The following is a 12,255-nucleotide window of genomic DNA, read 5'->3' as shown; positions in this document are numbered from 1 at the left end:
TTTTATTTTTGGAGAGTTGATGTTGTTATGTGGTGTTTTGTATTTGTTATTGGTTGTGTAAGCCTAGCCGGCTAGCAGTTTTGTGTTTTGGTTTTGGTACCGCCGAGTGGGCTGCTTTATTTTTTTTACTACGTGGTTGTGTCAGCCAAAGGCTGAATTTGATATTAACTGCGTGGTGTTTGTTTTCTTTTATTGTTATTATTCCAGCCGCATGTGGCTGAGGTATATAGTGCTTGTAGAAAAGTTTCAGATTGTCCGCCGTACAGGTGAGATGCTGCCGAAATTTCTTCGGACAGAGACTCCTCTGGGGCGTGACATAGTGACTCTGAATGCTTCTAGCTGATCAGGCTCTCCTTCCTTATACTTGGAAAATTCGGCCTTTGAAGCTTCTAGCTCAACTTTGAGAGCTTCCAGCTCGACGCTCTTCTCAGCAAGGACCCATTGATGCTCTCCAAGCTGAAGCTCCTATGTAACTTGTTTGACCGTTTGGCTAACCTATTCAGTAACAAGAGTCGCCTCAGTCTCCTCTAGCTTTTTGGCCAAAACTCGAGCTTCTTATTTTTAATATTCAAGTCTTCAATGACCTGAACATTTTGGTGTTGGCCAAGTGGATGTGTGACTCATAATTGGAGGTTTGTTTCACTAGCTTCTCAAGCTGAACGACTTGATCATGGTTTTTGTCTCTCTCTAAGCTGAGCGCCCGTTCGACCCTAGTTGTCATGCCCTGCGAGTATACTTGTCCGTCAAACCAGATGGAACCCCCTAGTGACAATAAGGAAATAATCGATATCAAACAAATTCAAGCCAATACAAACTCCAATGCAATATAAAAATCACAACTCATAACAACTAATGCGTATATGTATGCATATACATGTAATCATACTAAACTAAATAATTAAACTATTATAATGAAACTCAAAGATTCGACTAGGAAATACAACCATAAATAAAGACAGCGGAAAAAATAAATCAAATGACTCGTACAAGATGAATCCAACTCAAGTGGGTCTGACAGTCAGGACTTCTGAGTGACACAACACATCCTCTACCTGCTAACCTGGAAATAGAGGAAAACAAAGGGTAGTGAGTATAAAATACTCAGTGGGTATAAGAAGATTGTGCATGATACTACTATAAGGAGATCAAATGATGTAGTCTCAAGTAATAAAACTTGCTATAAAAGTAAAAGAGTACTGACATGAAATCATCTACTGAACAAAACATAGCCAACAATGTAACCCTTAACTGACCTGCTCCACTAAGTATAGCTAATAAATCGAGAGTACATACCGTACATCCAAAATGACCTGCATAAACTCATCACATAAGAAGCATATAGCAAACATATATCAAATCCTGATTGTGCGTAAACTCATGCTACCGCTATCTGGTCTAGTGGGTAGTTGGTTGTTGCCCAATTTTGTCGCGAATTGGGCATCAAACAATGAAGTACCAAACCCCTCCTACGCTAATGTAGCATAGGAATGACTCGGGTCGTCCGCCAACGAAAGTAACGATAGGATGGTAAACTTAGGATCGTATGTTATTTTATTTTTGGGATTTTCAATATTAAAATGGGGTTTGGATTTTTGATTCTAAATCTAACAAATAAAAAACAAGACAAGTAGGAAATTACTCTAATGCGGAATGAAATCTAACTAAGTGCGAATAATTAATCCACAACGCATTGTCACTCTACGCTATGGGTTAATTATCAACACGATTAATCTAGGGATGAAATGACGAAGCATCAAATAAAATCTAACTTAAATAATGAAAGACAATACAAGTAATGAAACTAACCCTAATGAATAAAAGACATTGCAAGTAAAGAAATCTCTATCTAACCTAAAGTAAACATCTATGAAATTAAGCATATAACAAAACCTAAAGCATTAAAGAAATCTAATCTAACCTAACCTAACCTAATTACATTTAATCAAAACTAGAACTTAACTAAATTGAAAGAACAAGTCAGTAAAAATTAACCGAACTAAAATGCGTCAAAATAAACCTAGCACTTGGTTGAAGCAATTCATCGAACACTTTGTATGCGTTAAGCTAATTAAACGTAGTAAGTGCAATTCAAACATGGACAATCATATTCAATACAAGCATTCAACAATAGAACTTCAACACAAGCAAATTAACAAAATTAACAGAATTAAACTCTAAACTAATCCAACCACAATTCACATATCCACTTCCGATTACCAACAACTATTTTCGTCGTCACACGAAGACCCGGCTCCGGAACCCCCAAGAGCCAGTGAACAGTAGCACTCTGATGGACTTGCTGCTAGCTTCGACACCGACAATGGATGACTACGAATCTTCCAACGAAGAACCCCTTCGCTGGAAATGGCTGGAAATGGTGGATGGACTACTGCCGGCTGCCTCCTTGCTGCACCGCCTGAACCCCAGATGAAGAGCTGTCAGAAGGCTGCCGGAGTGTGGAGGTCTCACCGGAGAACCCCTCCGGTGAGGTGGAGTTGGTCGGAAATCGCTGCCGAAACCTGCTGCTCCCGCCACTGTGCTGCTGCCGCTCGCCGCTGGAAATCAAGAAGAAGGGTGGCTGTGGATGGCCGGCCGGCGGCGGTGAAGAGAAGAAAATAAGCCGCCGGCCGGAGTTGAGAAGTGGAAGAGAGGCGGTGTGGGGAGTCGATGCCCTAGCCGCGCCCTGCAATTCGCGAACAGAGAGGGAAAAGTTCGGCACTGTGCCGTGCGTGTGAGAAAGAGGAAGGTTTCTTAACGGGTCGGGTAAAGGTTTTGGGTAAAGGATAAGGGATCCGATCCGAATCCAATAAGAAAAGGAGAAATTGGGTTTTGAAATTGGGCTTCAAGTTTGGGCTTTAAAAGTGGGCTTTGAGGATTGAGCTTCTCTCTTTGAAATGAAATGAATCTCAACTTTAGCTTTAGGTCCAATTAATTTGACTTAGCTCATGTTTATGGCATCTCTTTAATTCCCTACCAAATCATGAAATAATGCTAAAATTAGAGAGAAATTATAATAAGCTCACAAATATATCCTAACTTATGAATCATGATATAAAGCAAAATTTAAATGAATGAGAGGATAAAAATACTAAGTATGAGAGCTAAAATATCACATAAAAATATCCATTATCAGTAGTCAGGGTCACTGTCTACGAGCAAACTCATGCTACCACTATATAATCCAGTGGGCAGACAGGGTGAGGTAGCTATCTAGCTCCTCAGCTACTGTCTGCGGGCAAAATCACACTACCACTATCTGAGTCTAATGGGCAGTCGTATGTATCATGAGCGCTGATGACTCTCTCAACCACGGATGAGAAACAATAGTCGATAAGATATACCAACGGTTACTATCGACTCTCTCACCCACGAATGAGAGACAATGGTCATCAGGATATACTAACGGTTACTAACAACTCTCTCAACCACGAATGGGAGACAGTGGTCGATAAGATATACCAACGATCACTAATGACCCTCTTAACCATAAATGAGAGATAATGATCGTCAGGATATAATAGCATAACGATAAGTAGAAAATGAATAATTACATCCAATATAATACTCTATAATCAACCCTCAGTCTAACCTTACTAGCGTATAGACATGAGCCTAAACAATAAACAAGGGTCTAGTAGGGTATTTGGCATCCTATACTATAATATGATCTAACTAACAATAAGCGCAATCTCAAATCATCAACCAAGGGTCTAGCAAGATACTCAACATCCTATACTATGACATGGTAATATCATACATATATAAAAATCAAGCATGAAGGATCATGAGATTGCATAGATATAAAATGGATCATCTCTAAGGTCAAGCAATACAAGGTTAAGCTCAAGAGATAATATGAATAAAGTCCAGATAAGCAACTAAATGCTACCTAATCAATATATAAACAGATATAATCATGCACTAAGATCAAATATCTAAAAAAATTAAAGCAGGAACTACCCACCTCAATGTAGATCATTCTAACTGTTTTCAAGTCAGAGAGCATGTCTCTAGCTTGAATCCTATAATCAGCTGCTTCTTCTTCTTCTGTAGCAGTGGCGGCAATGACATTGATGGTCGACGACTACAGTGAGCATAGGTAGGATCGGGGCAACCACAGTAGTTGTTGACATTTCGCAGTGGCTCAACTAAGACCGAGCAGCTATTTGTTTGTGATGAGAACAAGAAATAGGCACTGGCACCGATAGGCTATTTGTAGGGGTAGAAAAGGCCAGCGATCGACATCGAGAGAGGAGAGGGAAAAATGGCATTCGGGCGGTGGAAGAGACGATAGTCGGTGCATGCCGCGCACCCAGAAGAGGAATGAAGCCAGACGTAGGTGTCATGCTTCCTTCTTGTCCAAGACGATGGCCGGCACGGCAACCCACGAGCTTCAGCCAAGAAGAAACGCGACTATGGCCCGCACACACACGGTGGACAACAGCAGCTTCGCCGCCACGAGGCAACTGTGCTATGAAGGCTGCCTTTCAGCTTAGGCAATGAAGGAAATAACCAGATTGCCGACAATGGAGATGGAGGAGAGGAACGATGATGGCGGTAATAGCAGCAGCGCTGAGAAATGCACTGTCGCGCGTTAGTGGAGAAGCGATGAAGATGAATGTGACGGAGAGAATAAAAACGTAGGTTTGATAATCACAAACCTAGATTTTTAATTAAATGATTTAAAATAATTTTAGAAAATTAAATATTTTCTTATTTAAATAGAGATTCTCCTTTTATCCAGATTATTCCCATAAAACATAAAAAGTTTAATTTAAAATCTAGAAAATTTTCATAAAATTATATAAATTCATATAAATTTATTTTCTGATTAATTATCAATTGCGTTATTATTAATTTTCTCAATATATTTATTTAGTTTTAATTTTTATTCATTTCAAGTCATTATTGAAAATATAAAATTTATATTTTTGGGTATCTTACACTAGTAGCTGCTCAGACTGGGTCTCCAACTCTTCCTTCAGCCGAGTCACCTCGATAGACAGTCACGAGTCCTGGAGGAGCTTATGCTCGTGGCTCAACTGATCCAATCTTTGCCACCTGACTAGACCATCCACACAAAACTGTCCAAGTAAAGGGGACGGTCAGTTGCATCAAATGGAAAAACACAAGTGTTTGAGAGCCAAGTAAACTTACTCCAATGGAATGTTGACTAAATTAATCGGCTAACTCCTTGGGTGTGCTCGTCCCTGCTCAGGCTTGGGCATTCGCCCAGGTTTGGGCCAAGAGGCCTTGGATCCTAATTTTGTGTTCAGAGAGCGCGACTCTCTTGGGTTAGGGTGTCGCCATTCATTAATAGGTAGCTCGAGGATGTTCATGATCCGCCTTTGTTTGCCTGAGCTGATGGGTTCTGAGTTGGATATGGTCTGGGAGTTAGAAGCAGCGACTGAGTGTATAATAGAGAACGGTGATGTTGGCTGGATCGAGGGTGGCAGGAAAAAGGCGATCGGCTATGCTCGAACAACTTCGATTGGTAGAACAGAAAGTGAGGGGGTTCGGTCGGAGGAAGCTAGAGTGGGTTAATCGACTGCAACTTCCGAGATTGCGGAAGTGGAACTCTCTTCCCTATCAGAGGGGGTGTGGGCCATCGAGGCCTTTATGGAAGCTTGGCGTAAAGGTGCGGCCGAACGGACAGGCGTGTCTGCTCGACGCCTTTTGCGGTGGTGGTAGTGTATCAGTGGTTCGGTGGATGTAGTGGATTCTGATGGAATAGCGATGGGCACCATGGAGGGACCAGGAGGAGGCAATTCCTCAGTGCTGGCGGCGGCGTTGCTCCCAACGAGTCGTCTTAATTCTTCTTTGTCGATTGGCTCCTCAGATAGGCCGATCGACAATGAGTCATGGCTCACCAATTCTGCTTCTCCTCGAGCCTCGATTTCTTCATTAGTCAATTTTGTGGAGTCACTCAACAATGCTCTCCACATGGTTTTAGCTAAAAAAAATGAAAATCAATTAGAGACAACAACAATAATGAGAAGAAGTGTCTCACTGAAGCCATTGCACAATCGGCTACATATGGGACTTAGCCCAAATATATACAAGGCTCCTTCGGTCAGCAACTTATGGATGTGATACTTTAATCCAGCTAGCTAAGTGGAGGCTTCCAATTAGACCAGCTCCTAGCGATACTTGGGTAGCTTTGGAGGGTCAGGCAGCTCCATCTGCCACCCAGTCAGGAAGGTTATTCGGTGGAGCAATTGGAGGAAAAAATAATGGGATTTTCAACCTTTGTTGGAGGAGGACATTTTATCAAAGAAGATTGCACCCACTCGGGCTTTGAATAGGAAGACGCCTGGCTCGAATTTCTTCAGATAGTAAAAGTAATGAAAGACGCGAGGGTGCAAAGGAATGCGGTACAAACGAAAAAAATACAATGATCCACCAATGATACTAATGAATTTAATCATAAATGAGAGATATGAAAGTAGGAACAACTAGAAAAAAGATGAAGAGAAAATGAATAATGACATCCAAAATAATAGTCAATAAGTCAAGGATTAGTCAAACCAGAAGGGGTCACAATTTGGTGGACAAGGGGAATATAATAGGAGCGGTGCATTTCGTCCACCTTATCACCATTAAAATAAGAGGCGACGAAGGTGTACCAGAGTCTGTGGGCAGCAGCGGGTGGATCCGAGGCCATGGAAGAAAATGAAAAATGGATTGGAGGGTGGGAAAAAGCAAAAGTACAAGGGAAGTTAGAGCTTAAAAGAGAGCCAACGATGGGGAGCAGAGAGCAAGAAAGTGAAGAAGGAGAAAGTGAAGAAGAATCGTGAAAACAATCAGATAGCATCGTTTGCAGAGAACCTTAAAAACCCTAATGGAACTATTGGAGAGTCGTTTGATCAAAAGCCTAGAAAGTCGAGATTCGATCTGGGTAGTTGAATTTGAACAAGCAACTATCACATCAAATCGCATCAGTCACCCGCCACATCGAATATTCTGCAGCACAAGCGTGTGACACGTGGTAGCAAATAACGGGGGGAATTTATGAGAGATGGGAGGTAATCAGTAGGCTTGTGATAAAAAATCATGCTCAACATGCTGCGTATTAATGATAAGGGATTTGCTCGGTTCCCAAGGTGCTAGGGTGATGTCAACTTAAGCCGAGCTGTGGTAAAAAAATAAGTGTGAGGTCGGGAAACAAAGGATGAGTGAAGAAGTAGCAACTAAGTTTTATGTCAGGTTGAGCCGATCGATGGTACAGTCAGGAAATAGTAAAACTCATAAACATTAGCGGCTAAGTATAATAGTCGTTCACACTAAATGAATGTCCGATCGAAATACAAGGAGCATAAACAACACCAGAGTCTAGTCAATCGGTCTTGCAGCCTCCTTCGACCAGACTTGAGAGGGAGACTTGTGATGCGGCGATTTAGGTAGGGCCCCTAAGTTGGGTCAAAGTCAAGGAGGTCGGATGACATGGTGATCATAGTTATAGTCAAGGAAAAGTTAATCTTCTTAAGACAACACAGCGAATCACTTCGATCGAGAAACAACTGACCGAACCGTTAAATCGACTGGACCGAAAGGCCGATTGGACCCTGATTTACACTGCCTCAATAAAGCTTTGGGCCGAGTCAACATACCATAGAGCCAGTCTTATTTATGATGCAGAAACAACACAATTAACCAACTCGGCAGAGTGATCTAGCCGATCGGATCACATGTCCGATCGGACCAACTTAATACTTCGTCTATCCAAGCTCCCTAATTCGTTAAAGAGACTGAGTGAAGGCCGAGTCTCCGATTACAATTCTCTAGGCCGATCGGGTGGTACCTCCAAATGATAGTTTGTCAGAGTACTCAAGAGGCTCGGTCCGATTATCAGATAAACACTTAGTGGGCCCTTCAGTCCAGCGCCCTCATGATACCTATTTGGCCTTTTGTGTCAGGTGAAATAGAGGATATATATTCGGCATGTAAGCTGTATACTAGAAGCTTCATCTCTGATATGAACAGAAATTACAGGTCCATTTTGGGAAGAATATCAAAGTATCTTTATGGCATGTCCTTTTTGATAATGCTTTAAGATTCGTGCATAAACAGTGCATCTATAAAAGGGGTCTTCACTTATAGGCACAGGTACACTCACACGACGCTAAATAGTTTGCACATCCACTGAGATTGTTCCATTCATTTTTTCTCCTCATATCGAGTATTGACTTAAACGTTGAAGAACCAACGTTGAAACCCTTTTCCTAATCCGACAGTGACGCTCTTTGTGACACATTGATCATGAGAAATATTCATTTAGTCAATATGAGAGTCATCATTCTCAATCGGTCATCTTCATCATTTTGGACAGGATCATGGCTCAATTATTCAATTGGCACATTTGATTTTTTTGTCGACCAATATGGTCGACTTAATTTACTTAGCCAATACACTAATCTAGTTTTGCGGTTTTCTTGGCAGGCTTTATCTAATTTTCGCACAGTATGTATCTGTTATTCCGGCTCGTTTGTTTTGCATATTCTATGAAATTCACTCTACCTATTTGCTTTGTTGCTGTGTTCACTTTTCATTTTATCTTCAAAACTATTTTTTATATTCAAATTCACTCCAAATATTCAATAAAGTAAAAAAAAATAAATAAATGACTAAATTTCAATACGCTTTAAATAATATATATAAAGATTATATTTAAAGGAAATTATGGTCAAATTATAATTATTAAATTACTATTTGGAGAGAGAAAAATTGGTTTATAAACAAATTTAGAATAATATGTTGGGACCTCTTTAAGAGCTAGAGGAGGGTGAATAATTCTTCGTGCTTCGATGATGTTGATTTTGCAGTGGATTAAACTCGAAGCACACTCATAGTACTAACACTATGGATTTACTTGGTATCCACCTCAAGAAGAGGTGACTAATCCAAGAATCCGACCCCCACTCACTCATCCATTATCAAATACCTCATTCTCGGAAACACTCCGGAGGCAGAGAAACCTCGTACAAGCTCACACACAAGGAAATACAAGCTAATACAATATGAATCTTGCACGATACAATCAAGAAACACTAGCTTGCTTCTCCTTCTTGCTTGAATACACCTCTTGATTTGCTTGGAAGTGCAACAACACTCTTCTTTAAGCCTCCAAGATCTGGTGTGTCGGTGAGCTCAATGCAGAAGAAAACCTATGAGAGATCGGGAGAGGAAGTGCCGAAACAGTGCACGCAAAATCCTTTTATCGGGTGCACAACAACTAGATTTTCAACCTTGAGTGATTATTCTAATCACTTAAGTGTTCTTAATCGATTAGGGTAATCGATTAAGAACCCTTCTGTTTGATCGCGAGAACTCCGTAAGCAACTAAGCCTCCCTTCTTATTCGCTTACCACACATTCTGTGTCTTTGCGAAAACCAGGCTTAAGCGATTACTCTAATCGATTAGGCACCTCTCTGTGCACTTCATGAAAACTGTTTAATCGATTAGGTACCTCTCTGTGCACTTCACGAAAACTGTTTAATCGATTACCCTAATCGATTAAACTTCGATAATCGACTAAACTAGTCTATTACCAAACCCTAACTTCAAAACCGAAGTCTAGGGTTTCTTTACCCAACATCCGGTCAATCGTGACCTGTTGGAACTCCTCATTGCCTAGCATCTGGTCAACCTTGACTTGCTGAGACTTTTTCACCAAATGTTCGGTCAAACTTTTGACCCACTTGGACTTTTCTCCTTGTGCTAAGTATCCGGTCAATCCTTTGACCTATTTGGATTTCCAAACACCAGATGTCTGGTCAACCTTGACCCGCTTGGATTTATACATGTCTGGCTTCACTCACCAGGACTTCCTCACTTCCTAGCTTCACTCACTAGGGTTTTTCATCACCTACCTTCACTTACTAGGATTTTCACCTGGCTTCACTCACCAGGATTTTCTCACCTGCCTAGCTTTACTCACTAGGACTTTCCATCACCTAGCTTCACTCACCTGGAATTTTAAACTGCCTAGCTTCACTCACTAGGTCTTTTCAACTGTCTAGCTTCACTCACTAGGACTTTCCAACACTAAGTGTTCGATCAATACTGACCCACTTGGATTTTCATCATCTGCCAACATCTCCGTTAGACTTACCTTTGCTTAATCTCTAGTTTGGACTTCTCAATCAAGTATCTGATCAACCTTAACCTACTTGACTCTTCTTCACATCAAATTGGTCAAACATTGACTAGAGGGGAATTGCTTGAACAATCACCCCAAACGGACGATTGCACTTACAATCTCCATACATTGTCAAAGATCAAAACTCAAACATAAGACTCAAGCTTAGTCAACTTGGTAACCTTGACCTAAGGAAATTGCACCAACATAATATGTTGGATTTTATCTCATTTACGTGGATTTATTTGTAATTTGTATATGTGAATACAAACTAAACTTGTTAAGTGATCTAACTCTGATTTATTGGATTTCAGATTATTTGATGCGGATTAGATATGTAGAGCCTTTATTGTCGATCCATTATCATCGATGGGTTGATAATGTATACAACTCCACTATATCTGACTTTGGTCCCCGTTGAATTAGGGAATCTTGACAGAACCCGTCATTCCCCATTGATAACAATTTTCAGCGCCATTACCCTATCTCCTCCGGAAGATCTTGCCTGCTTCTTCTTCTTCTGTGGGATCTTGATATTAAGGATGACGCTTGAGACAATGACTCTTTTATTGTAATCAGATTCATTGTCTCTATTTTCTACATTTATTTTCTGTTGTAGTAGATTGATAAAATTAGTTCCTTGGCATGTTTGTTTTCTTTATACGAGTTCTTACGGTTCTAGAATTCATGAGGTTAGGAAACAACATATCTAACAAGCGATATCAGAGTCTTATGTTTCATCATTTATTATAGCATTAAAGTTAGGGTTTCTTTCCATTGTTTTCATTGTTTTATGCTAGATTAGGTTTTGCTAGTTTAAACCAATGTCTGATTGTCGAAGGTCAAGCAAGAAACCTAGAAAAGGCTTGTGTTTTTTATATTTTTTTATATTTCACGAAGAACACGAAGAACGGTAGAAATTGTTGCTATTTTAAGGGAAAACTATCTTGTTGGTCTATTTTTAAATCCAATCATGATAGCTCAATCAATTGGTTTGATCAACCAATTGATTGCAAAGCTAAAATCAGTGAACAAAAATGTTTGGAATCGATTGACCTGATCGATCGGTTGACACCAATCGATTGCCTGATTAAGAAAATTTATTTACACGACTGAACTCGGGTGTAAAATTGATTTAAATCAATTATTTGCATCAAATGTAGTTACCAATCGATTGATAATTTCACCAATCGATTGATGGCCTTGAGGTCAGATATAGAATTGATCAAATGAATCGATTGAATCTATCAATAGATTGGAAATTTATGTCAATCAATTGATAACCTTAAAACCAGACACATAATTGATTTAAATTAATTAGTCAGATCGACTACTTGAGGCAATCGATTCCTGGTTTTTAGCAATCAATTGTCAATTCGAAAGTCAAGCACAGAAGGCTCTAGGATCAACTAGTAATCACCAATTGATTTCCAAGGATCGACAATTGATTGATTAGTGTGTTGTTAAGCACAAAAGGTTTTGTGATCGACTAGCCAGATCGATTGGGTGATACTAATCGATTGACACACAACATCAATCAATTGATGGTCGCAAAGTTGGATACAGAAGGCTTAGCTTTCAAGTCAATTTGGGCAATCAATTAGTTGATGACAATTGATTGTCATATGATATCAATCGACTAATAAACCCAAACTTGATCTATTAAGGTTGATTAAGTGCTTATCTATTTGATTAAAGTTCCTAGGTATTTATTTATATATGTGTTACTAAATTAAAATATTATGTCTATCCAAACGAATATACCTTAGGTAGATTTAGTGTATTTTATGTAAACAGATGCATATCTATCCTAAAAATAATTGGTTTAAAGAAAAATTACTTTTATGCCAGATATATGTTTAAAATAGCTTACAACTAAAGAACAAATTTTTATTTTTGTTCAGATCATGTATAAAATATGTCAGCCCAAAAGAAGGCCTATTGTGTGACTGATTACAACTGTGGTGAGTTATTGGACTAAAATACAACTCACATAAAGTATCAAATTATGCGAACAATGGGTCAACTCATAGGAAGGCATATTGCATGACCAACTAAGGTTTGAATTATATTAAAGAGTACCGCTAACAAATTACATTTTAATTCAAAGAGTAAA

At 39.6% G+C, this 12,255-nt stretch overlaps 1 long non-coding RNA gene across 1 annotated transcript; it reads right to left on the bottom strand.

Annotated features, from left to right (window-relative positions):
• Positions 1 to 798: 798 nt before the first annotated feature.
• On the bottom strand, positions 799 to 2,719 carry LOC122028523. Its single transcript, XR_006124842.1, has 2 exons — positions 2,218 to 2,719; positions 799 to 1,060 (listed from the first exon to the last, which is right to left on the bottom strand). It is a non-coding gene; the product is annotated as an uncharacterized LOC122028523 (long non-coding RNA).
• Between the last annotated feature and the right edge of the window lie 9,536 nt (positions 2,720 to 12,255).

The sequence above is a fragment of the Zingiber officinale genome, chromosome 10B, assembly GCF_018446385.1.
Source record: "Zingiber officinale cultivar Zhangliang chromosome 10B, Zo_v1.1, whole genome shotgun sequence".
In the NCBI taxonomy this organism is placed as follows: domain Eukaryota; kingdom Viridiplantae; phylum Streptophyta; class Magnoliopsida; order Zingiberales; family Zingiberaceae; genus Zingiber; species Zingiber officinale.
This window is presented reverse-complemented; position numbering and strand designations above follow the sequence as displayed.